We start from the raw sequence: 27361 nt of genomic DNA, 5'->3' as shown, positions 1-27361 counted from the left end.
CTATCACTGACTCAAGAGCTCTGAATATCATTTGTAGTTTTGATGTTGTTGATAATCATAGAATCATAAAATCATAGAATCATTTAGGTTTGAAAAGACCTTTAAGATCATTAAGTCCAAACATAAATATAGCGCTGCCAAGTCCACCACTCAACCATGTTCCTGAGCACCACATCTACACATCTTTTGAATGTCTCTAGGGATGGTGACTCAACCACTTCCCTGGGCAGCCTGTTCCAATGCCTGACAACCCATTCCATGAAGGATTTTTTCCTAATATCCAATCTAAACCTCCCTTGGTTCAACTTGAGGCTATTTCCTCTCATCCTTTCACTTTTTACTTGGGACAAGAGGCCAACACTCACCTTGCCACAACCTCCTTTCAGGTAGTTGTAGAGAGTGATAAGATCTCCCCTCAGCCTCCTTTTCTCCAGGCTAAACAGCCCCAGTTCCCTCAGCTGCTCCTCATCAGACTTGTGCTCCAGGCTTTGTCGTGCTCTTCTGAACCCACTCCAGCACCTCAGTGTCTTTCCTGTAGTGAGCCCAAAACTGAGCACAGGATTTGAGGTACAGCCTCACCAGTGCTGAGTGCAGCGGGACGGTCGCTTCCATTGTCCTGCTAGCCACACTATTTCTGATAGAAAAGTGTAAACACTGAGTTTAAGTCTTTTAATTTAGACACTAAGTTTAAATGTCTAATTTCAGGCTCCCCAATTGAAAACTTTCAGGCAGGATGCTTTCATGGGCATGAACTATGCAAAATGTGTTTTCAGAAAGGCCTAAAACTTTGGCTAGGTCATGTGTAAATGTGCATGGCCATATCCCTGGTCTTCCAACCACAAATGACAGTGGGAAGAATCACAGGCTCTGTCATTCTACCGTGGAAGGCATATTTCACCTTTTCAAGAAGCTAAAAGATGGAGTCTACAAAAAAAGTCAGAAACCAGTCTGAGAGGTCACAATGATTGCATCCCAGTTAAGCATAACATTTCAGAGGTGAACTTCTGCAGGATATTCAGTTCCTTACTGAATGCCGCAATCATTGAGAAATGTAGCTGAAATAAAAGTCAGGGGGAGAGGGAGACTCTAGTATGAATGAATCAGTGTCCTCTCATTGCTGCTGTGATATTTTTATTCAGAAGATACTCAAGGGAGAAGAACCAACAGAATTAAATGTGTAGCTGTGTCAGATACTTAAGCACCCCACTTTTCTTCACAGTGCAGTTACTCCCACTTTGCATATTCATGAACAGATTTATAAGGTTTATACAAGGTCACACTGTATTAATTATAGCAGTGGTATTCAAATAGCACTCTGGAGTTTAATGCTTTTTCAGCATTTCTTGTAAAAGTCATGCTATCAGATTGATGCTACAAATTCCACATCGCTCTGGAAGTTCATTCTGGGCTCAAGTTGATCAACATCTGAAACAGAAATTTTGTTTTTAAACTGATATTATGGAATGCCTTTTGTATTCTACTTTGATCTGAAAAATAGTATAGCATAATTCCAGATACTTTTTGCTCTTCTATACTTAAAAACATGTAAGAAGCTTCAGTGAGGGACCTTCTTCCTCCATCATCTTATCTGATAAGAGATGCTGGGCTTCTTTGCCTGAATCTGCCGTCAAATGCAGAAGGAACTCCCAATGTATTGATTTTTCACTGAGATAGCTAGAAAAGGATCTGTCAACATCCATCCTAAAAATATTATTTGAGTCATCCCTGTGCAAACAAGGAAACTCATTCATATTCGATGGGACTTCATGTTTGGGTACAAATTATAAGTATTTGATCTATATGTCAGAGTCTGAAATTTTAAGACCTAGCTGAAATTCAGTTCCTATCCTTCAACTACGGTCTTTTATTCTCTCTAACAAGAATGTATCTGGGTTTTTTAGGGAAAAAAAAAAAAATCAGCTACTTAACTGAGTGTCATACAGTTATAAATATTTACTTGTTGCTATGGCAAGAGCATGTTCTTCCTGTAATTTACCAATTTACTGTTGCTGTAAATTATATCCGTACATATGAAAAGAATTAATGTGCCTCAGTACCTTTGCTTTCATTTACAATATTCTTAGGCTCAGCAATGATGACAAAAGTATGAACTGCTGCCTCTTAGGCTGAATGGCTTATGCTGTACCCTAGCCTTGGCTTAGGGAAGTGTTCTATATCTCAAGTATGTTTTGGATGACTGACTGTTTTCTCAGACTTTGGTGAGTTTAATTCATTTCAGATTGAATGCCTGCTGTTAAATAGTGCCTAATGTGAAAATTAAATGTCCACTCATATTTGCATGGTTAGGTAGTGTTAATTTACATCTCCTTCTGTCAGAGGTTTAAGCTGTGTGTGGATGTGAATGTCATGAAAAAAAGTGAAAAATTTTTGTTTTGTGAAAGGGCTTAGAGTCTTTTTTTTTTTTTTCTTATAATTTCAGAACAGTTTTTGTTCATGCAGTAGTGAGTGCTAGCTTGGCAGACCCTGTAATAAAGTATGATCTGAATCTCAGTAGCCTGCTGACTTGATTTGGGCTGACTCCAAGCCCAGCTGACTACAACGGGCCTCCTTCTTGCTGCCCAGCTGCAGAGCTGAGTATCACAGTGGCACAGCTATTTTCTCTTTCGGAAGAGTTCCCAAGCCTGTGTGGCAACGCTGTATTTTAGAACATGTCAGCATGTCCATGCAGTCACTGTGTGGGAAGCTGAAGAGATGAAGCCAATTCTGTCCCAACTGTCTGGGTCCATTGGAAAGAACCACAAGGGCCACAGGTGTCAGTGGGAACCAAAGTGAACCTCTGTTGTTCCTTTCCTGACTATCCAAAATCCTGGATAGCCCTTTTTGAATTGGTACTTTGAAAAAGAGGTGTAGTCTGGCTCCACAGAAAATATTATTTGTCTCAGCGTGAGAGAAAAACTGATTGTGGCAGTTCTGTAACACCACTAATGGTCATGGTGAGTGATGACAGAGGATGATGTTTTATTTACCTAAGGAAAATGAGAAACACAAGCATTCAGAGTTTACATGGCAAATTCCACCATGATTACTAACGTAATATTCAGTAAGGTGGAGGTGTTTTGGTGCTAATCACTTGATTTGTATATTGACTAGCTATTCTTCTCTTAGAACTGTTTGCATAACTAGACAATATGATAAAGAAACGTGAAAACACATAGCCCTGCAGAAAGAATAAAAGGCAGGGCACGCTTGTGCAGCTTTCCCTGATTATCTTATGATAGACTACTTCAAATCTGAAGAAACTTCCCCTAGGAGTGAGGAGATCGTTTGGTCTCTTTGCTCAGTCTGAGGATTTTCAGTGGAGATATCTGTTTGAAGTATGCTGAGCTTGCTTCATCCTTCTGGATAAGCCAGCCAGCATCAGAGAGTAAGTGTTTTATCACTCCCTTTCAGAATATCTTGGGCATGGGAACTCTCTCACTTCAAGCACAAGAGTAATTAATGCCAGCAGCTCAAGTTGAGCCAGCGCTCAAGTCTTCTGCTATGAGAAAGCTTTGATGGCATTCCACATTTCTGCAAATGGTGAGCTACTGAGGGCTCATGAGAAACACTCTTCGGTAATATCCTTAGCACTGAAGCCCTAAGACCTGCAGTCCCCAGTAACCACACTTAGAAACTTTTTTACTTTTAACTGTTTCAGAAATATTTTCCCAGGAAGCCTCCTGATGAAGTGAGTAAATAAAAATAAGGCTCTTATGGGGTGTGATGAAATAGGCTGCAGACTGACAAGCCTGCTTATTTTACAGTCTGCTCACAGTGTCTGAGCTGAAGACTGAAAAGCAGTAGATCATTTCTTGATAGCATCTTTTGTGAAACTTTGCCCCATGAGTGTCAAGCTTCTGTTCTTATTGTCACTACATATCTCCATAGAGGAATTTTAGCACTTTGTAAGATTTTTCCTTGAGTAGAGAGGACAATCTAGTAAGAACACTTTAAGAAAGAAAGGTGAAGTCCATTACTTGCAGTCAAATGGATTTCCATCTTTCTGAGAGGATTAACAAAGTGGCCAGTTAATGTAGCGATAAATTGAGACTTTTGTGAAGAGTGAAGTAAAAAGCATGTGATGTCTGTCACTAATTCAGTTTCATCAATTTTAGCCAATTTGAGTATTTCTCTGGACATGAAAAACACACTCAGGTGGAGTGAGAGGGTTCAAAGCTAGGGCAAGGTGTAAGGTGATGCCGATTTCCAGCTATAGCTCACAAATACGCACACAGCTTTGCAGACACCACCTCAGAAAGGCAACAACAGAACAGGATGAGAGGATTTTCCTGACTTCTGCCAGCAAAGTTTGTCCTAAGATTCTGTCTAATATGGCTGGCAGGGTCGAAGAGTTCACTCTTTAAAAATGAATTAAACAAAGATATTAGAGGTTTGTGGGTTTTAAAGTTTGTTTCCTATTGCCTGCCCTAAATTAGTTTAATATTGTATTTCCAAGTTCTTTATTACTGTTGGGAAAATGTCCTTTGGAAAGAAAGAACACATTATTTAAAAAAAGAAAAATAATAATTCTCTATTTTAACTGCATCTACATGTACTATACAAAACTAGCTAACATCTGCCTATACTAATTTTAGCTAGTATTTAGCTAGTATTGCACATTACATACAGAGGATTTATGTGACAAAGTACTTCAGAAGTATTCATACTACTGTAGCTTTTTTACTTTCACAGCTCATTTGTTTTTGTCAGGTACTCATTTATTACAGTTAGTTGGTTACAAGTTCAGCGTTTTCTCTTGAAGGACAGTAGCATTGTGAAATACCTCCTCCTTTTCCCCTGCTGTTGTTCATCCATCTTTATATCTGATTTACTATGCACAGAAGTACAATATTTGGAAAGTGCTTCAAAAGAGATAGTAATGAAAGGGCACAATGCAAACATTCTGCATATATAAATGGGGGTGACTTTTTCTTTAATCCCCTAATGAAGTAAAAATAGATAATAAAATACTTTTGAGAGGACTGGTAATTTTGTTTTTGCTTTAGTTAGAATGGAAAAAAGTGGACTAAAAGGGTCTTTGGGCACTGAAATAATCCCAGATTCCCCAGATATTTTTTTTTTTAATTGAGGTTTTGTTTTGGTGGTGGTGGTGGGGTTTTTTGGGGAGGTGGGGGTGCGTTAATCAATAAAACTGAGGTATCTGAAGTTAAGTAGGCAGCATCTGCACCTTGGAAATACACTTTCTTTTTTTGGTACTCTATGGCCTGAATAACAGCAGTTGACAGCATTTATTTTAATCTTTTAAGAAAGTGGAAAGTGACTTCATTAGCCCAAACATTTTATGCTAGAATTGTGGCACCACATATCATGAAACACATGGAAGGTATTAACTGATTAATTAACTGTAATACTCCAGCATATCTCTGTCTAGACTATAATGCATGCCATATTGCTTTTGCCAGGGTTACATTTTGCTTGACCTTATTGCAGACAGACAGTGTAATTAATTACTAAGTACGGGCTAATTTATGTAAACAAATGTTAGTTTTTCATAACATGAGCCCTATCATTATGTTTTATTGCTAGTGGTTGTGTTATGTATTTAACCGTTCTTCAAGGGCTTGGGTAGATCATTATTGTAAATTATACTGCAAACTCTAAAGATTTAGAGTTTACGAACTGAAAGTATCATAATCCCTCGACATGTTATTGTTTCATTTCCTCCAAGTATATGAGCACTTTAATTGATCATTGTTTAGCATTGTAAATACCTCTTTCTTTGTATGAGAGTACTCAAATTATTTCCTAGTTAGTACACAGTGAGTTTAGAGGATGTTAATGCAAACCACGTCTTGCATTATCAGACATAATAGGTAAGAACAAATATGCAGGAATTGGAATGTATTTAATACTTTGAAAACTGTCACATCCTGGCCTTAATCTATCAAAAACCTTAGAGGCAGCTGCCACACAGTAAAAGTAATCGAATTCCACAGCACCTTATAAGCCAGGCTAACCTAATGGCTCTCATTCTTAAATCGAGTGCAGGAATGTATTAGGAGGATAATAGTGAAACCACCAGCTTTTTTCTTGGTTGCAAATAATGCCAGTAGTACCTTTTCTTTATTTATTTATCATTCTCATAGGAAGAAAGAAAGGAGATTATGTTCACGATGAGATCTGAATAGCTGAAGTTTTCCTTGGTGCAGACATGCAGTGGTTTGGGGAACGTGACTTTTGGCAGGCATCTAAGCTTTTTCATTCTTTTCCTGCTTAATCATTTCACACTTACTCCTCTCTGTTGGAGATGTGTCATTGTGCTGTTTATTTTGTGAAGTTCATGTGTTCCGTAAAAAGTAAATTGTTAACCCATCTTATCAATAATAAATATTTGTTCATGCTCAAAATCTGCAGTGAGAAACAGTGTTTTCTAGCAGATGTCAGTTTGGAGTTTGCTCTTTTTACAGTTCAACTGAAATTATTTTCGTGGCCTCAGCACAATTCCTGTTACTGTCTCACTCAAAGCAGTGCTACTGTTGTCAGTCCTTGATACCCCCCTTGCAGGAAACGGGAATGGTGTTGACAGTAGAACTGGAAGGCTGACTTGCAGCACTGGGTAGTTGTACCTGCAGCAGCTTTGCATCAGCATGTTCAGCCAGCAATACACGTTACTGCATTTGGTACAAACTTCCTGTGGGCCTGGACTACAAATTCAGATTGTTAACTGTAGCGGCACACTTTGCATTTTACCTTTGGTTGTTAACCAGACCTGCCTATGCTTTGAACATTCCTCTTGACAGCAGCACCTATGTATCCATGGCACTCAAAAATTCATCAGGTTTGGAAACCTCCGTGGAGCTGCTTCGTGGAAGAAAAGCGCTCACTGAATTAAAAAAAATAAAAAACTTAGTGAGAACTTGAGAACAAACCACATTGTTGTACAGGAAGACTGGAAATTATGGCAGAAGGCTCACTGGGGTAAAAAGAAAGCTTTCTGAAGCACAGAAAGAGACCAAGGAGTGGAAACCAGAGCAACAAAGGAGTAAGAAAAGCCTTGGTTTGGAACTTGGGGGATGAAATGAGGAAGATCAAAGCCCATCTGGAGCTAACTAGGGACATAAAGGGTCACAGCAGGTGATTTTGCAGGCATATGTATCCTAAAAGCAAAAAAGTTGACAAGAATGTCAGTCCATTGATGCATGGGGAAGATAAAGTAGTGATGGATAGAGGGAAAAAACTAAAGAACTCAACAGCTTTTGTGCCTCAGTCTTAACAGGTAAATCCTCTTCCTAGACTCCTGTACATTCCTGCATGTCTTAGAAAGAAGAAGGAAAAGCCAGCAATGGCCAAGGGACACATTAAGAACTATTAGGAGAAAACAAATATATTCAGATCCTTGAAACTGGTTGGAATTTACCCAAGGGTACTGCAAAATAAGCTGAGTTATGAGGCACCTGTCATGCTGGTGTTTGGGGGGAGTGTCTGAGGACTAGAGAAAGGCTAAAAAATTTATCTGTCTTTGAGAAGAACAAAAAGGACAGTCTGGGGACCACCTTTACCTCAAACCCTGGAAAAAACATGGAGCATGAGTTTTTGGAATGTATTTCTGAACATGTGAAAGAACAACAGTCGGCATAGATTTACTGATGGAATATACCATCAGTACAGCCTGGAAATGCTCTGACTGAGCAGTACCCCTTTTGAAAAGGAACTGGAGTTCATAAGGGACAGCAAAACAAATATGAGCCAATAATGTGTTCTCATCATGAATAAGGCAGACTGGGTTACATCTGTGAGCAGCATGTCCATGGAAGATCTTCCCCCTTTATTCAGTACTGGTGTGGCCCCATCTGTAATACTGTGTCCACCTTTGGGCCCACACAGTTCAACAGAGATGTTCAGAAACTGGAGAGGATACAGGGAAGAGATCACAAATTTCAGCTTGAAAGGTTCAAGTGGTTGTTATCCTTTTCCTGGAAGGTGGTGCAACACTGGAACAGAGAAGTGGTGAGATGTCCATCCTTCGATGTCTTCAAGGCTCTCTAACAAAACCACTGACCTTGTCTTGTGTTGATGATAGTTCTTCCTCAGGCAGCTGGCTCGACTTGGGTGACTTCCCACATTTTCCTTCTGACCAGCATTTCTGAGATTCTGTGACTCCAGAGTTTCAAGTCCAGTCCCTGAAAAATGAGGAATACTGAAATTGCAGGCTCTGAAAAAAAATCTGGAAGAGAAGAAAATTCTCTCGCCTCCTTTCCCTACTCAGAGCCATTATTTCTGTTCCCTTGCATTGGTCATGGAGTGCTTGCTGAGAGAGGTGAGCAGGCAAACAGAACACCACGCATTCTACAGTGGAACAGATTCATATCAAGTAAGTCCACCCTGTGCAGTGGTTGAGGTATAACGCTGTGGGGGTGAGAAATGACAGTGTAGACAACATATCATGATTGTTATATTAAAGGGGGCTGAATTACAGTTTTAGAGGCAAGCTTAATTTGGGTATTACTTAAGTTTTCTGTGCTTAACTTTCTAACTGTACTGTTTTGTGAAGTATTTTGTAATTCATAATGATGATTAGCAATTACTTGTATAATTACTTTTAAATGTCAGACAAACATAGAAAGATTTTTGTTTGAAATATCTTTTTTAATTATGGTAGGGCATGTTAATGAGTTTTCATTTGGTTTCTCTTAATTTTTGCTAGGACTAATTTTAAATTGTAGAATAGTTTATGAAGTAAATAAAGTTCTGTGAGTTATTAAGCAGAATTTTGACAGGATTTGACAGGAATTTAAATGCATAGTTATGATATTGGACATATGTAATCAGGTGTTTATTTAAACACACTCTGTTCCACACACTGCAAAATTAAATAATCACCATGACTTGAAACACTAAGCAGACAGTTTGAACACAAGGTACTTAAGTGGCATTTAATTCTCAAATAAAGAATTCCTTTCAGACATACAGTAAAGGGAGATCTGCTTGTCGCTCTTTACATAAATATCATTGCATAAATGCAGTGGAATCACTCTGGAAAACTCAGCTGTAATCAAACAGACCATGGAATGACTGCAAATGCTCTGGAAATCAATTCTGAAGTGTACTGTTTGTGTATTAGAGTAGCATTATGAAACGCACCACCAAGTATCTGCTGTTTCAGTTCGATGACAGGACTGCCTCCTCCATGGCATCAAGTGCCCAGCTAGAGGGGGGATCTCCCTGCCAGGTCCCTCAGGAAGAGGAGCAGAGCCAGACTGTCCATGGAATGGGTTGCTCTTCTCTTTGGGAGGTTGGACAGGGTGATGCATTCTTTGCAGAAGGATGTTTTCAGCTTTTTTGTGTGGCAGTGCATTGCCTTGGTTGAATGAACTTCTATTCATCCCATAAGCAATGTGTGTTTTAATTAAATTTCATTCTTTGCTGACTGTCACACAGTGGAAGTTAAAAATACAGTATGACAAAGGAAAAGAGAGAAGTGGGATTAAAAAAAAAGATACTACCAAAAGAGACATGGATTAAGGAATTTTTCTGGAAGAAGAAGGCCAGGGGGGTTGTCAGTAATTATCACTTTTTCAAATACATGTTTTTAATAGGAAGCTCATGATCTCACAATTGCAGTTACAACCTGCTGTTTATAATTGTTGACATCAAGTTGAAATTGCAGTCAGGAAAAAGTGTTGAGCTTTACATGCACAGTGTCTAAAGTGCCACTTGCAAGTCTCTAAAATCAATTAAATCCCCTGGAGATCGAGATTAAACTTCAAAATTTGATGCAAAATATTGATATTACATTTTTGAAGGAATGGAAGTAGGCAGAAAACAGTGGATTTTTCATTAATTCATTTTCCTAACTACTAGAACTTTGGAACATTTAGGTGTTATTTTCTGATTTCATTGATACCTCCATCTTTTTCTGGAGTTCTCTGGACTTGTATACAGAAATGTTTCCAGAACTCTCTGCTGTTTATTTCAGAGAGACTTCATCATTAGGCTTTTAAACAAAGATGGTTGCACTTGATCTTTGAAGTAGTTTCTGTGTTTATGCCTGTTACTGCTGTTCTTTCTGGATATTAATAGTACCAATCACTTCTCTGGCACCGCGATTTTATCTTATTGTCGTGCTTCATTCAGTTAGTGGGATAGATTGCTAAAGCAAGTTTATGATATGATGGGCTGCCTGAATCTTCTGGGGCAGGTTATAGTGCCACTCTTCAAGTGGAGTTTGGGTTATAAATATGTAAATTGAAGACCTAAGTGGCCTAAAGCTCTTTTATTTAGGGAAAGGGGGAAAGAGGCATGGTGAGTGTTATTAAATGATTATGGTAAGAGGCTACATCAAACAGCAAAGGCAGGTATATGAGATTTTGCCTTCTGAATAATAAGTGTTAAACAGCTGATTTTAATTAGGCATGTTCTCAAAAAATGTTTCGCTGTACAGATTGTAATTCCAACATTCAGCCATGTGCATTCAAGTGGCTTTGCTCGCAGCCCTCCCAGCAGTATCACTGGCTGGTGGAGGCAGTAGTTGAAGCAGCCCAGCACAGCCACAAAAGGTGAGTGGTGGGTGTAACCACTGAGGTTTGTGTTTTCCATTTGCCAGGTTGCTGCTTTCCATGGTGATTCTCAGAAAGCAGAGGACATTCATGACAGTGATGTTGCGTAGCTTAATACTGTGATGCTGAGGGCAACTTTTTAGGTAAAATGATCAGGCAAGAGTGCAGGTATTACTGATAAGAAGTAGGCTCAAAGATTAAATTAAAATTGGGCATGGGTTACAACTTAGGTGTTGTGACCAAGAGTTTTGTCTTAGGGACTTGTCTACATCATGGAAGACCAGAAAGCAAAGAACCACAGAATACTTGTTTCTCAGTAGTTCTGCCTGTGAATACTGTCAGAGTAGACCACGTGTCCCCAGAGGAAGATAGTGCAGGGTAAATATTGTGTATGAAATAAAAATAACTTTTCTGTAAGCTTCCTCCAGCAGAAGAATCCATAAAGTGTCTGTGTGTCCCTGGTGTGTTTGGTGGCACCTGTTAGTGCCAGCAGGTGTTTGTGAAGTGTGGGTGTACAGCTCTTCCCTTCATCTAAAGACAGTCTGGTTACATACAGCTAAGACATCTCTTCCCAGGGCTGTGCTCAGAGGGACACTTACCTGCTGCCAGCATCCAAGGATGCAGGGAGAGGTGCTTGTACCCAGCAAAGCCCAAGTCATCATCTGATCCTGATTACAGTGGGGAAGAGAGTCTGAGCCTCTGCTGAGGCCTCTCCAATACCTCAATCCCATATGGTATGAGAGGCTGTAGGGCCCTCAATGGCATAACATCCCAGAGAACAAAATCCACAGGATGAATAGGAAAATACAGGACTGACATGGCCTACCAGTCCAGGAATACATAAAATTATACGAACAGCTGATTTTAAACATGATATAGTTTTACATGATGTAGTCATGTAAACATGACTTCCGGTTTATTGAGGAGCTGAGATTCAAGGGATCTTAGATGGAGACTATATATTTTGCATTTGTGGAGGCCAATGAATTTCAGCCTAGTCCAATTAAGTATGCAGGTTTTAGGACATTCAGAATAGTAGACCTTTAACCAAAAGTGCTGCTCAATCTTCAGTGGCTTTAGGAGTGGAAAGAGAAGGCAGATCAAGGCCATTATAAGCAAAACTGAGAGAGTTGGCTACCTAATGAGTTGTGTCAGGGAGCAGCAAAGGAGCGGTGCTGCTCCCTGGGGTCAGTGAGTCAGGAATTGAGGGTGTCTGCAACATGGACAGACAATGTCCTTACCAATGGGCTCAGCCAGGGGAACAGAATTGAGGGGACAGCAGTGGGTCCTGTTGGCAGGCCAGGCAGCATCCTGTGGCACCAGGAGATCAAGTCATGTCCAAGGCAGAGGCAGGAAATGCAAACAAAGAAAGAGAAACAGGGCTGGGGACCAGCACTGCTGCAGTATCGCTTGGACAGGGCTCCAGGCTTGTCTGCAGAGGGAGCTTGGGCCATGGGCACTGGTCTGTAAAGCTGGCAGGTGAGTAGGTAGATATGTAAAAAAATGAGGTAACTCAAATAATAGAGAAGTGTAGGAATGACTTTAATAATAATTAATACTTTGCAGGGTAATTCTACCTTTCTCAGTGCAGTGTCCATAAATGAATCATCTCATGCAAAACAGACAGGTAGTTTATCAATTACGATCACGTGAGCCTTCTGTATCCCTTCTGTTCTGGGCAGAAATATAACTCAGGCACAAGGAACTGGAACATAGTGATACTTGATTCATGCAGTTATCATCTTGATGGAGTGTCACTTTACCAGAGCCACCTGTTCAGGAAGGGAAAAAAAAAAAAACACACTACTATTTGGTATTAGCATATTTATTTCAGCAACATTTGGCAATGGAAGTCAACTCTGAGCTGGGGAATAAGTGTTGAGCTTCCTGAAGTTGTTTTAAATAATTTGCACTCTTTTATACCTAATACAGGAATATTTACTGTAATTCTGGGAACCGTGTTTGCACTGCACCAGAGGAAGCTATGCTGTTGACTGACAATTAACTGAGAATGGTAAAATAATAATTACAAAATCAGAATGAGTGTGTATTCATAAAAGGACACCTTTATAAGCTGTAATTATCTTGTTGCTAATTTGGTCTCTGACTGGCACAGAAAGCACACAATGGATTAAACTCTTTCCAGGCATAACACCACTACAATCAAAGCACTGTGTTAGAGGTGATGTTTGTACACAGAGTGTGTTGTAAAAGCAGGTCACACGGGAGCAAGCCTGATGCTGCTGAGCGTCTGTCATTCAGAGAATGCTTATCTGTCAACTAAAGAATAATCACAACTGCAGAAACCCTTTAGTGTAGGAATAATTATTGGGAGATTGAGGCTGAAGGTTGCCACAGCATCAGTAACTTTGTCCTTGAAAACAGCTCTCAACTTTGTCTGCTGGTTCAGTTTGCGTAATTCTCCCCCCACTCTTTTTTTCGTTCTTGGTCAGTCATGAGTTTTTAGAACACAAATGCACTCTGCCCCTTGGCCCAAAGAACATATAGTAGAGACCCTATGTAAGGTGAGACTTGGTGGAAATAGGGTACACAGAAGTGAGCATTAGGTAAAGAACACAATGATTCTGCAGAAGCCTTTACTCACTCAGATACACGCAGCTTCTGCAAAGTCCATTTTGGGGCATGGAGGGGAAAGGCTGGAGAAGGGGTTTGCCCTCTTCTTTCACTGCATACAAGTGTTTGAGTTCAATTTATAGCAAGAATCAGCATGAAGCAAATGCAGTAACATGCTAAATGTATACATTTGCCAATGGGAGAGTAAAATATCTGAAGGCAAACATAATAGTACATTTCATGGCAAAGCAAATGACCAAGTGGAAGAAGAGAGCCTGCTATTCATGCAAGAGTTTCAGGAGCATCTTGAGACACCAGTGGGAAATTTGAATTTGGTGTTTAGTTTAACAGGAATGAGTGAATTGACTCAAACGGTATGTGTTAAAAGGGAAAAATGAGATCTCTGAGAATGAGTAAGGTCTGCCCCGTAAGTAATTACTATGACATAAAACACAGTCAGGCACTGAGACAGCGCAGTGCAGGCTTTTGTAAGAGGCTGGTTTTGGCAGAAGAGCCAAGTTGTCAGACACCATCCATGGGATATAAGCTAAAGGGGTAGAGAGCATCAACCACAGTGCTAGTAGGAGAGAGCATTTGTTCCTCATTTTATATGGCATGGACTAGGTGGGGATAAGTAGGGTTGTGGTAGAGTGATTCCCTTATTTTTTTACAGGTTATTTCAAGCAGCAATGATGCACAATGACTCATTAAACTGAAGGGCATGCTAGGGGGTCAGTTCTTTCATCATTTCTCAGTTTGCACATAAAGCTGTTTGGAGATATGATGAAGTGACATAATCTCAGGTAGGATACGCACTCTGGCAATTTAAGGTTAACTGTAAGGAAAATAGGACATGAACACCCATATCTGTTTCTTATGCTGAAGGCACATTTAGCCAATACACAGGAACTACAATTTATTATGCGTCATTTATTTTATTTTTTTTTTTTTTTTACAATTAGGTAATTTATTATAATTAGATTTTTTACAGGTATGCAGCTTAAACAATCATAACACTGTGAGATGTTATTAGTGGGAAGCAGCATAGATACTTTGCTGTTTTTAATGGAGCTAAAGCATAAAATAAAAAAAATGAGGGGAGAGATTGTTCTAGAAATAGTAAAATGCAGTGTAACTGGAACAGTATCATAATAATGAATTATATGACTGGAAAGAAACAACATGAGCAAATAATAAATGAATTTTGACATGCCTAACTGAAAATTGTGAAAGAAGTGCTGGTAATATAGAGTATGTGGATAATGGTAGTAAAACAAAAAGTAGAACAAATGACTAGTAAGTAGTCTAGACTAGAACAGGGAGAAATGAGTTATAAGAGAGCATGAGTGGTGTGCCTCAGGGCTCAGTATTGGGGCTCAGTTCTGTTTATTAATCTCTTTATCAATGATCTGCATGAGGGGATCAAGTGCACTCTTAGTAAGTTTGCAGATGACAGCAAATTGGGTGGGAGTGTTGATCTGCTGGAGGGTAGGAAGGCCATACAGTGCAATCTGGACTGGCTGGATCAGTGGGCTGAGGCCAATTGTACGAGGTTTAACAAGGCCAAGTGCCAGGTCCTGCACTTGGGTCACAACAACCCCAGGCAGTGCTACAGGCTCGGGGCAGAGTGGCTGGAAAGCTGCTTGGCAGAAAGGGATTTGGGATGTTGGTCAACAGCCAGCTGAACATGAGCCAGCAGTGTGCCCAGGTGGCCAAAAAGGCCAACAGTATCCTGGCTTGTATCAGGAATAGTGTGGCCAGCAGGACTCGAGAAGTGATCATGCCCCCGTACTTGACACTTGTAAGGCCCCACTTTGAATCCTGTGTTCAGTTTTAGGCCCATCATCATAAGAAAGACATTGAGGTACTGGAGAGAATGCAGAGGAGGGCAATAAAGCTGGTGAGGGGCCTGGAGCAGAAGTCTGATGAGGAGTGTCTGAAGGAACTGGGGCTGTTTAGCCTGGAGAAAAGTAACCTTATCGCTCTCTACAACTACATGAAAGGAGGTTGTGGCAAGGTGAGTGTTGGTCTCTTGTCCCAAGTAAAAAGTGATAGGATGAGAGGAAACGGCCTCAAGTTGAACCAGGGGAGGTTTAGATTGAATATTAGGAAAAAATTATTCGCGGAAAGGGTTGTCAGGCATTGGAACGGCCTCCCCAGGGAAGTGGTGGAGTCACCATCCCTGAAAGTGTTTAAAAGGTGTTTATACGAGGTTCTTAGTGACATGGTTTAGTGCTAGAGTTAGGTTGTAGTTGGACTTGATCTTCCTGAGGGTCTCTTCCAACCAAAATGATTCTATGATTTCTAAGGATTTTTAATTTGGTAGAGGAGAAGGATACCTCTCAGTTTTGGACAGAGACTCCAGCTGGAGAAATATCTATAGCAGTCAATTCACTGGGAGTATCAGTATATGCACAGTTGAAAAACATTTGACCTCTGCTTTTCTATGCTATGCTGAAACTTGTTTCATTCAGAGTAGTACTTCATACTTTCTGAAATTCTAATGAGTGTTTTGCTTTGTGACTTCTTATCCTTTATTAAAATTTCTAAGTAGCTGATCAGAAAGAGATGAACCTAATAATCTAATGAACTGATTGGTGTTGTAATTAATTGTGCTTATCTGATTAGTCAACAACCAAAGCTGATTTACCATCCTTTATTCTCAAGGCTCTGCACTGATAATGTTTTTTTTAAGACTGTAAAATAGATGCAGGAAGGCACTTCAAACTCAGATGTGACAGGGAGATTGCTTTGTAGGTTAGGGGAATCAACTTACTTAAGCAATGACAATCCTATTTGTTTGTTCCCCCAGACTGATAGATTTACTTACTGCAAGTCATTTTTTTTTTTTTTTTTCTGGAACCTAGTTTTTATTCATAGGATTTTCAGGCTGGTAACTGTGCTAAATATAACTACTTATATTGTTCATGATCCAATTTTGGTGATTGTCTTTTTCGTTTAATTCTAAAACCAAAGCAAAAGAGCTGTATAACTTTACAATATTTTTATTTATAAGACCTGAGAAGAAGTGCATTATTAATAATGCTTTCAATGCTTCAAACTCAAGGCCACATGCAGACAGACCTACTGAGCTAAGGTGCCTATGGGCGTATATGGGAAGAATATGCAATATGTTGTAATACCTGACCCAAAACTCTTTGTTTTGATTTAGTATCAACAGTGTCAATTTAAAAATCAGCAGAACAAATGGAAAAGTGAAAATTAGGACATAAAAAGTAGAGTCTTATGTCAACATTGAACCCAGAATACATGCTTGTCTAACACAGAGTGAGAAACCGAAGTGATAATGTCATGAGACCCTGTCTCAAGATTTAAACTAGTTTACCCTCATGCAGATACTATTCTAAGTTAATATGTATGAAATAAGGTCTATTTTTCTTTTTTTTTTTCTTTTTTTATGATACAAGTTTTGTGTTTGCACAGACATGCACTCGCAGCTGTATATCATAGAACTCGGAGATCTCATTTTAACTTGCCTCCATTTCAAACTGTCTGCTTGTTTGGGAGTATAATTGTCTGCTCAGTTGACTGTGAAATTACTGGCTTTTTACCTGAATCACAAATTTGTCTTGTGTTGTAGAAGGAATTTGACAGTTGTGGCGCAGAGCTTTTTACTGCACAGGCTTGGGTGCCTTCAACTGAACTTGTGTGACCAAAACTTTAAGATGTCCTTCAAATATGTGGCCAATGGGTCTGTTTGGCGTATGGACTTTTTTCCATGTAACAGGCCTGTTTTGTCTGGGAGACTGACTGACTCCTAGGTGTTTTGATTGTACGTATGAACAAAAAAGGAGACCTAAGTAATACCAGCAATATAAGGAATTATAATTTACTAATTAAAACACTTTAAAAAAATTATTTATAATCAACAATTAAGAGAATGTCTGGACAGCACTAAAGACTCACTGGAATCCAAGACAATTAAATGATTGAGAAAGTTTAAATGCAGGTATTAGACTTCAAATAACCTTCGTTTTTTGCTTCTGTGGTGCAGTGCAACCATATTTTTTCAGTGAAGGCTTTTTCTGAGCAAGCTGGAGGCCAGGTTCTAAGTGCCTTACTAAAATGAAGCAGAGGATCACTTCAGAGACTGCAAACTCTCAGGACTTCTTGGGTTCATAATTTCTTGACAGAAGGAACAAAGGATGCATGAACTAGTCCTTTAAGAAAGCAAGATATTTAAGAAACAAACTTCAAAAAAAACATAACACAAAGGCTCTTTTCTGTAGGTTTTGTGGTGGAGATTGGGTTTTGGGTTTTTTTTTGGTTGGTTGGTTGGGTTTTTTTGGTGGTGGTGGTTGTTTTGTTTTGTTGGGTTTTCTTGTTTTTTCTGATTCCAAAAACTAGACTAGAAAAACATCATGCTTATTTTTAACTGTTAATTTTATATGATGGTCTGGTCATTTCCTATTACTCTAGACAGAATGCATCTTCTGTAGCTAAGACATGCCTGCTAGCACTAAACAATTCAGGATAAAATCTGGAAGCAGCTCAGGAATGCTTTTTGGCCCCATGTTTCATTCTGAAGTTGAACTTTTATCATAATCAGCTCAGGTGTTCAAAGTATTTATGAGTGTATAAATAAGAGGCTCGCATGTATCCCTGAAAAGCACATGAGCTATGCTGGGAATAAGCCAAGGGGAAAGAACTGTCAGAACCAAGAGTTTTTGTTTTCATTTGTTAGTACTAGTTGTTCTGAAGCTAAAACAAGGTCAAATACATCAGAGGATGGCAAGAAATTTCACACACTATGCGAAGTTGGCTAAATTCCTTTTCACAAGTTTCAGATATGAAAGAATATCCTTTTCCCCAGCTGTTATATATGTTAAAATATTGACTGAAGTAGCATGATTTGTCTTTACAAAATTTAAATTTGGGAAATAAAATTCAAAGGATTTTATAAAGTTATCTCAGCAGTGTAAGACATGGTGATAAATAAAGTCAGAATAATATTTCTATACTCTTGATAAATTGCTGCCTTTTAGAGATAGTATATTTCTTTGATGCTTATTCTGAACTCTAAACCATTTTGCTTACTTTCCTTGTCAATTGTTCTTATAAATGCAGTTGTAATGCCAAGATTTTCCTGAGAATATAGTCTACAAAAAATAAAAAGGGAAATATTTTTCTTCCTGTGGAAATATTTTTGTTAGTGCAGCTCATGCAAGATAGAGACTTTCCAGCAGGCCTGAACAGGACAAATACAGAATTCATCTTTCAGTGGAGGAGAAAAGTAGATATAGAAATTATGAACAAATAACCTGAATTTTAATGCTTTAGAAATTGTTTGAACAGATAATGTAGAGGAAGATAATTAAGAACACCAAATCAGAACAGTTTATAAGCATTTGAAGAAAATAATCTGATAAATAATAAGTAAGTTAATAATAAGTTAATTGAAAAGCATTTATGTCTGATCAATAGTTTTGTTCTGAATAAGATAACAAGCTGAGAAGGAAAGTGAAAAAAAAACAGGAGAGACTACATTACAATACTGAGGCATCTCATAGGATATGTTTGAGTTTTCACAGTGACCAGCATAGATGACAGGGGAAGAAGAAATTAGACCATTAATACTTCCTCAAGGTATGGTCCCACCAGCCACAGATATTTCTTTCGGGGTCAGCATGGGGGGGTGACGCCTGTATTTAACAGCCTCAGCCACATCCTTCTCCACAGATGAGTCCTGTTGTGCTTGGGTCCATGCAAATGTTTAAAGCTGTAGTGTCCTCTGGCATGAAATTTGGTAGGACAGAAGTGCCTCAGTTAATGCTGGAACAGTTAGTTCAGGTGCAAGGAGCAATGCGGCTGTACCAGCTTTTGAGCTAAAGTGGTCAGCTGTGTGGAGAAGCAATCAATGAGAAGCTGGTGAGAGAGCCAGCAGTACTAGTCTTGTAGCTCCTTCAGACCTTCCATGTCTTCACTGGCTGCTCTGCTGTGCCTTGCAGGTGCACCTCCATTTCTTCCAGTACTGGCAGCAGGGGACCAGAAACCCTTCTGGACTGTTCACACCCTTTCTTCTTTCATACCCAGCGGTTTCGTTTAACAAAAGTTAGGAAGCATATGTCTCTCAGACCATCACCTCAGAAGCCATTGCTGAAATGCTGTACGGCTCTTCTTTCTTCTCCAGCTGTTGGATAGCTATTCAGGTTCCCTCTTCTCTCTGGGAGACTGAATAACACCTCGGTGTTTCATTTTTACATAAAGATCAAAATAAGAGGCCCAAAGCAGTTGTCAGTGTTAAATCCAGGATTCTGAATTCGTGAGGCCAGTGACTTCAGGTTCACTTATCCTCTTTGCCCTGCAAACCTCTTGCTGGCTCCCTGTCTTCCTGAAACAGATGTGATTTCTTTGTTTCTCTTCTGTGAACTTGCCTCTCTTCAAGCCCATATACAGTTTTGTCAGCCTCAGCTTCTTTTGGGCCGGACATCTGCACCTCAACTTCACTCAGCTACCATCTCTTTTTTGTTTTAAGCCTTTCTTGTCTGGTTCTATCTTGTGACACCCACTTTTCAAATGAAATGAAAAGTTCGTTCCTATGCACCTTCTCTGGTTCCCATTATCTGTCACTCTTTCAATCTGCTGGGTTCTGGCTTACTAAATTGTTCCTAATGTGGAAGTGTGTACCCATCTTCTGAATCTTTTCCAGTTCATTTTTGAGATTAGGGGATCAGAATGGCACACCATAATAAGGATGGTGCATACATACAGTGCTATACTCTGGTTTAGTTTATGTTGCTTGCCTGATGTGCCTTACAGTCCATTTTGCTCATGTGGCTGCTGTTGAATATTGAGCTATCTCTTCATGGTTGTCTGTTACAATTCCAAGGTTTCGGTGGTCAGTTCTGAGCCCAAAATATTGTAAGTACGATCAGGAATAGATGGGACTTTTTTGTTATGTACACCACTTTACATTTATGTATATTAATTTTAAAGTTTTGCAGTACTTCACTGTCAGCACTGAGCTTATTAGTCTGAATAACTCAGAATCTTCAGCAAACTTTCATTTCATTGTTCATCTTCTGTTTCTGACAGGTTATGAATAAATCATTCAACTGGTGGCCACTCTCTATTGTGAGAACTGACCTTTTATTTCCTGTATTTTAACAATTATCTATCCATCTTCCTATGGTTGCTTATTCTTCTTAAAGTGTGTTTGTTAGAGACCACGTCAAAAAGCCATTTCAAAAGTGAAATAACTATTAGTCTGTCCCTTATCTAACATGCTTATTACTCATGCATTTTGTTTTCAAAGTGCAAATGTAGGATTGTGAATCAGTCCTTTTGAGTCCCACTAGCATAGCTGATTTATTCATATGTCTTCTACTTCTGTATTTTATTATGGTTTGCTATAGTTTATAGCATTTTTCAACATGCTCTGGTATTTACATTCTTCTGGTCCAGAGATAACACAGTGGTTTACAGTCAGAGTTTGTACACTGCTTTTATGGCACTATTAGATAACAGTGAACAGTTCTGATGTGACCATTAGAGATTTAGATGGTGGCCTCCTAAGGTCTGCAAAGTGCTACTGGTCCAGTACAGTGTATGTTGAAGCAAAAGTAGTAGTTAAATTATACCTGATACTTTTTCATTTAAATTCATACAACCTTGTGCTTTTCAGTGGAAAAGGCAGCCATTCGAAAGTCTTAGGATTGGCCAGTTTATTGTGTGCCCTCAGATAAAGAAGAAAAAGGAAAAACTCTGCTGAAAACAAAAGTCTACTTTTCCTTATCTCTAGATTTGCTTCAGTCTCTGGACTTGAGGGAGCAGCTGTGGGGTGCTCAGCTGCTGGCCAGGGCCGCCACACCACACTGCACCACACCACGCTTGTGTGCAATAGGTTTTGTAGGACTCCATTTGGCACTGTTACAATTCTAAATAGAGAAAAATATCTTCACATGGACATCTTTAAATTGTTCCCATTATGACCTTCAGAGTCTGCACTGCAGCAGCCTCTTCCCAAGGGCAATAAGTGGCACAATATTTCAGCTTTTACCAGCTGAATGAACACTGGTCAAACTGACTCTGACCTCCTGCAGGTAGTGCATTAAAAGGACTATATGGTTAAACAGCTGAGCATAAATGAGTGTGATGATTTTTATGGGGCCAGATACTACATATCAGAGAAATGAAATATAAAATGAGAAATCTGCTGCAGGCGAGATTTTTTTATACCATCATTTAAAACATTTCCTGAATACACTATATGTAATTCTATGCACCGTATTTAAGTAGAAGCTGCACTTCAAATGAAAACACATAACAAAAGGGGAAAGTGGGAGTCAGAAACATCTTTTGTTTCTTTCAGATGAGGCCATGGTTGAGTATACCATGAACCCTTACCAAAAATATTTTATGCCATAAAATTTTGTTTACTTTTTTAGGGAGACAATTTCTTTTAAGATGTTTATTGTAGTTTATGTTCTTTCTACCATGTATCTCTTCAAAACATATGAAAATTTATGTTAGAACTCAATTGCTTCACAGATCACACTGAGCAGTCATTAAAAACAGTGCATTTAGCCTGAGGATTGGACATGCAGAAGCACAGCAGTAAAAGCTACCTGTTGAGTGCTTGACTGGGTAGGCTAATTACTCTGATGTTTTGAAAATGAAAGATATGGTTATGTAATCAAAGCTAAATCACATTGTCATAGCATTTGATAGAAAGGTTAATAACAAAGACTGCACCCACATTAGAATGTCAGATGTTTGTCTAATTGCAAAGTATGTTTTTACAGCAAAATGAATATCTAAGTGATAAAGATCTGGAGCCAAATTTCTTGCTGATATAAATTGTTTTTTCTTCTTTAATTACAGCTGAGCAATTCTAATTAATAAGAGCAAATTTGCCCCCAAACTTGTATCATTCTTAATCCACATGCTGGACTGATAAATTATTACTACTCTGAAGACTAACCTATAGATAAAGGCAGCTATAACTGGTATTAAGAACAGTTATCAAGAAGAAATCTTGCTGATCTTTCTAAATACTGCATTTAACTATCATTCAAATAGGTAAAAATTGCAAGGAGATTGTGTGACAGTAACTGAAAACTCTATTTTAGTTTCATATTACCTCCGAACAATAAGCTGATTTTGTAATCAGTAAAAGCCTAACACTTAGAAGCTCCTAATACTGAGGGTGAACCATCTTGTGTTTTCTTATTTTTTTTGTCTCACTGCCCTGTTTAAATTTGTATGTTGTCTGAGAAATAGCTATTCTTATCAGCTAGTTTAGTTTTCAGCAGTAACGGATTATTTTTAGAAGTCTTATTGTACAAATAATGATAAAAACATTAGAATTTGTCTAGAAGTTATAGTAGTAACCAGAACTACTACAGCTAATCTATTTACTGTATGTCCAAAGGCTGCACTGAATACTTAGAGATAAGCCAATGTAATTTGAGGTCTAGTCCATTATAAACAGCCCTTAAAACTGTATAGTTGTCAAGGGACTGCTGATGACTGTGCGCACACTTGCTGGATACGTGCGTGGTGCTGGTTGCTTCTTTTTTCTCTCTGTGTTACTATATTAGACCCCTGCAGGAAAGAGCATGAATGCTCATAGAAACAGCTGGAAGATCACAGAAAGAGCAAGAGCTCTTACGTGATCATCTACCACATTGCAGATCAGGTCAGAGGAACATCATCACCCCCTGCAGCCCACAATGGGACTGGGGATGCCAGCTTGCCACCAAGACATGGCTCTCTGTCCCTGGAGGAGAATCCTTAGTCAATCAGACAGAAATAAAAATAGGCAACATATAAGAAAGCACATGTAGAGGAGGTCATCATGAGGGATTTTTATTTTATGTACCTGTTTTAAATATGAGTATTTACTACATCAGTTGCAACTTGGTTACTCAGTATATTCCTGAGGCTTTTCCCTTGATAAATGTCCTCAGGGAAACATAAACATGGTTCCTACAACATAAATGGAGTTTTTTGACTTCTTGGTTTACATAAACTTTTCCTTCTTTCTGTGAAAAATCTGGGGTTTGGTGGCTATTATAACAAGTAAAAGGCCAAAAAAGATCGAGGCTGTTATGATTTATTCCTTCTTACACAAAACTTTTTAGAACAAAGCTGCTACATGCATCTGAAGTTTCATACCAAAGATAACTTCCAAGTTCCACCTGGTTCAGGATATTGTCCTTCGTTTGTTATTTCTTACATTACACTGGTCCGTAACAAAAAGGCTACATATACTAGATATTAAACATGCTTTCTCTTTTTATCATGGGACCTTAAGGAAGACTCATCTTGATTTTGTCTTTGCTGAATATGGATAACCGGTTCTTGACAATTATCCTGCGCAACTGCCATGAGATCTGCAGGCTGCAGACATGCAGCCGGTACAGGAGAGATCAAAGTACTGGACATGGCCTGAGCATGCTCAAGAAGGGCAGGTGCTACTGCAGGTACTTTAATTCTTTCTTTGAGACCTGTAGGACTGTCACTGAGAATAATGTCAACAGCTTGCTAAATGTTCCCCTATCCAGAGGGGATGTGTCTCAGTACACTGGCTTTCAGATGATCTTTCTGTAGAATTCCATGTCCCTCCCCTGGGTGAGACAGGTGGGCTTGGCACGACCTATCCTCCCCCACCTCAAATCCTCAATAAGATAAATAAGTTAAATAAGTTAAGTGCCATTAAGTAATAAGTTAATAAGTTAAGTAATAAGTCAAATAAATTAAGTGCCAGGGTTGGCAGGAACCAGGTGTGTATAGCACAGTGCATTTCTTTCTACCACACACTTCGTATCCATAGAGTGTTGGAGTGACACCCCTTGTTTGGAGAGTCATACCTGCTGTTAGTTCTACGAAGTGATGACATGGTAGTTGTGACATAATCTCTCATAAAACTGAAGCTGGATTATTGTAATTTTCTTTCCATTCCTAGATTATTGACAGAATCAATCTGTCATTCGTTCAGAAAAAAGCTGGATAAGCCACGAGTCTGAGCTCTTGTTCTCACTTTCTGTGCTTGATGTTCCTCTCCTGAGAAGAAGATGTTTACATTAGCTGGTTTTTGGAGATCTGAGTGGGATCTTCTGGTTAAACTGAGAGTTCTTAAGCACTCTGTATTCTTGGTATTCCTCTGTGAGTGGATTATATTTCAAATTAATTTTACTGGTTTATGGAGGTCTACAGGACTCCTTGTCCTGTTAGACTCAAAATGTCAGCGTACACCTGATGAATCTTTCCTCACATATACCCTGTGAGTAGAGCTTCCATGAAGTATCAAGATTTACCAGGCAATCAAGGTTTCACTGGGATGCCTTTACAATGGAAAAGTTTGTGTGTGGGTTTTTTTTTTTTTTCCTGAAAACCTGTATACTGTGTCTCCACATGTTTTTAAAAATCCAGAAAATGTGCCTTCACCTTTAAAACATTTTGAAGAGTGACACTAGAAAAATATGTGCTTACTTAGTGAGACATCTTACCAAGAACAGATACTACTAATGCTCCAATTTGAGGTTTGCACAGTGACCTGTAAATTCACAACGACAAATCATGTCTTACTCCCTGTCACACTGGCAGCTACAGCATGGTGAACTTAACAACAATAAATAAGAAAATTAAGATGGCAGTGTGTTTACTTCAACAGCTCAAGTAATCTGGAACCTGCTCCTCTTTCCCAGAACTAACTAACCCAAACATGGTGATATTAGAGACCTTCTGTGAAAGATTTTGGTTAACAATGATTATTCAATAGAGGTGAAATTGGAATAGTTAGACAATGGGATATATTTACTTTTAAATAATCAAATTATTATTTCTGTCAAAATGTTGATGTAGGGTTTGGATTGGCATTGTGTTTTAAGCTATTTCACATGTGAATAAATACACCCAGTCTGAGGAGGGTTGCAGTAGGTATGAGTCAGTGCAGAAACTAGACAGAGAGTTTTAAAAGAAAAGGAAAAGCAGTCATAGGAATTTTGTCTATCCACCTCTTGATTATAGAAGCAACTGGAGCATAGTGGGGAAGGATGATAAACAGAAGAACTGAACCCGACAGCTCCTTCACACAGAGCAAAGAAATGCATTTTCTGTGCAAGATGTGCTCCTGGCGTGTCTGTATTACTTTGTATAAAGGACTCATATTCTTTGTTTGGCTGGAAATGAAGGAGGCAGACAGCTCGCAGCTCAGGGACTGTAAGGTTGTCTGCATCGTTGTCTTGGTGAGGAGCAGTTTTGTGTGAACTGAAGTTGCTGAGAGGCTGCCAGTCTCTACAGGCTTTGGAGAGTCAAGATAACATGCATTTGGCCATGCTATAGAGAAGGAGAAATCACCTCAAGGAAAAGACTGGGGGAGAACATATTAAAAACTATCTCTAAGTTCATATATTTTCAAAGCTTGCACATAGAAAGTTAGGAAAACTGGACACATGATGTTAATACAGAATATTCCATCTAGTTCTGTTTCAAATGATTCAGTAATATTTCCATTTTTTTTTTTCAATGGTGCAAGGAAAGGTGGTGTGCTGAGAACACTTCCTCAGCATCTTCCTATTGTAATTTGTGTAGTCATTCTTTTAGGGCTGGATACAGCTCTCTCCCTATCCTTATCTTCCTGGAGAGTAGAAGAATAGAATTGCAGATAAAAGAAGTCCACTAATCCCTCTTGTCCTCACTTCCCAAGCCCTACTCCACAGTGCACTTTTCAGTTCCATGATTCTTCTTTTCCTATATGTGCTGCCCTTCAGGACTTTTGGGCAGGGCTGGTGCCTTTAACAAGGGAACAGTCTACTCAAAATACACCTCAGCAAAAGGCCGCAGCCTGAAAATATAGGGCATGGGCACTATGTTACCATGTTCTGTAATTTTACGTTTTGATTTCTGTCATCCAAAAGTAAGTCAAAAGTTTCCATCACTTCAAAGGGAGAGGGAATGGAAGACTTTTTCCAGCTGATGCTCTCCAGACCCCAGTTTCTAGATGACATAAGAGAGTTTCCCCATAAGCTGAAGGAAAACTACTCATCTGCTGTTCCGACAGCAGCAGAGAGGGGAAGAGGTATGGAGTTCAGGGACCAGAAGAACAAGACAACACAAAACTTGCAAGTCATTATGAAGGGAATGTATGATTCAGGATCAGCTGGGGACTGTCAAAGAGAATGGAAAGCATGAATTTATGTGCTAGGGAGATAAAGGAATCCATTCTAGTGCTCCTGGGCTTTGTGTTTCTTCGTTAAGCTGTCTGCATAGGTGAAGGGAGCAGTATGGAATTAATTGGGGCAGTTCACATGTGAGAGAGGAGAACTAATTAGGACCGTGTGGAGATGCAAGTATAGATAGAAAATTATGTGTGTTTAGGGAGAAGAATCAATCAGAAACCAGCATTGCAGGAGTTGGAGGATTGTCCAGTTAGGAGAGTATTTGATTAGGAAAACCCTTTGGTGTTTTTGGGGGAAAAGAAGTACTTCTTTTTATGGATGATAAAGAGGCAGAATAGGATGAAGTAGACAGGAAATAAAGAATTGAGAAGAAACGTATCCTTAATTTCTCTCACCTTCCTCCATCTAAACTTCATTTCCCACTCCCAGGATTCTTGTCCTCTTTCCACCTCAAATGCAAAGGCTGAAAAGGAAGAAAGTGCCTTCCCTTCTTTGCATATCAAAGGGCCAATGCCCTCTTTTCTGTTTCCCTGCATTGACATTAAGTACTTGGGGGATGGGGGGGAAGCTATACATGAGCCACATCAGTAGAGGATTGTTTTCTCCTACTGATGGAGATTATGTAAAAAGTTTTATCATGTTCCTGAGATTGCTAATTCACCTATTTCCAAACCATAAGTGCTGTGCAAATTTGAATGCAGTTTTTCTCTGGGAGGCTTGATGTTAGCATGTATACATTCTATTTATATATGCTCATTCATATGTATTTCTTTCTTTATATATCAGTATTTTGAACTTTATGACATATTATGCTATCTAGTAATTTGTGTGTGTTTTTATAAATATGTTCAAAAGGCCCTCTGGCCCTGCCCGAGGAACACGATTATTATAATAACTTGAGGTTTTAAAATTTGCATTGTAAAACAACTTGTGAGTAATTACGTAAAGAGAAGATTGAGGCCTTAATATTCTCTGAAAATGAGAGAGAAAAGGAAACACTCATGTAAAATGAGAAGCAAGTGATACCAGGTGTTTTACGTTATGCTTTGATAATATTTTTCTCTCAGGTTAAGAGCCCTAACTACTGGGCTCTTCAAATCCTAGGAGATTACTTTTGCAAAGCTT

The 27361-nt window shown here is 39.0% G+C and overlaps 1 protein-coding gene across 1 annotated transcript in view; it reads left to right on the top strand.

The window, feature by feature from the left end:
• The window catches only part of CTNND2 (catenin delta 2), a gene marked incomplete at both ends in the record, with an annotated part of 526522 nt that overhangs the window by 398468 nt on the left and 100693 nt on the right, over nt 1-27361 (top strand). The gene's annotated exons all lie outside the window — the stretch shown is intronic.

This window comes from Nesoenas mayeri (assembly GCF_963082525.1).
Source record: "Nesoenas mayeri genome assembly, chromosome: 2".
Classification (NCBI taxonomy): Eukaryota; Metazoa; Chordata; class Aves; order Columbiformes; family Columbidae; genus Nesoenas; species Nesoenas mayeri.
Note: the sequence above shows the minus strand (reverse complement) of the source record. Positions and strands in the feature narration are given on the sequence as shown.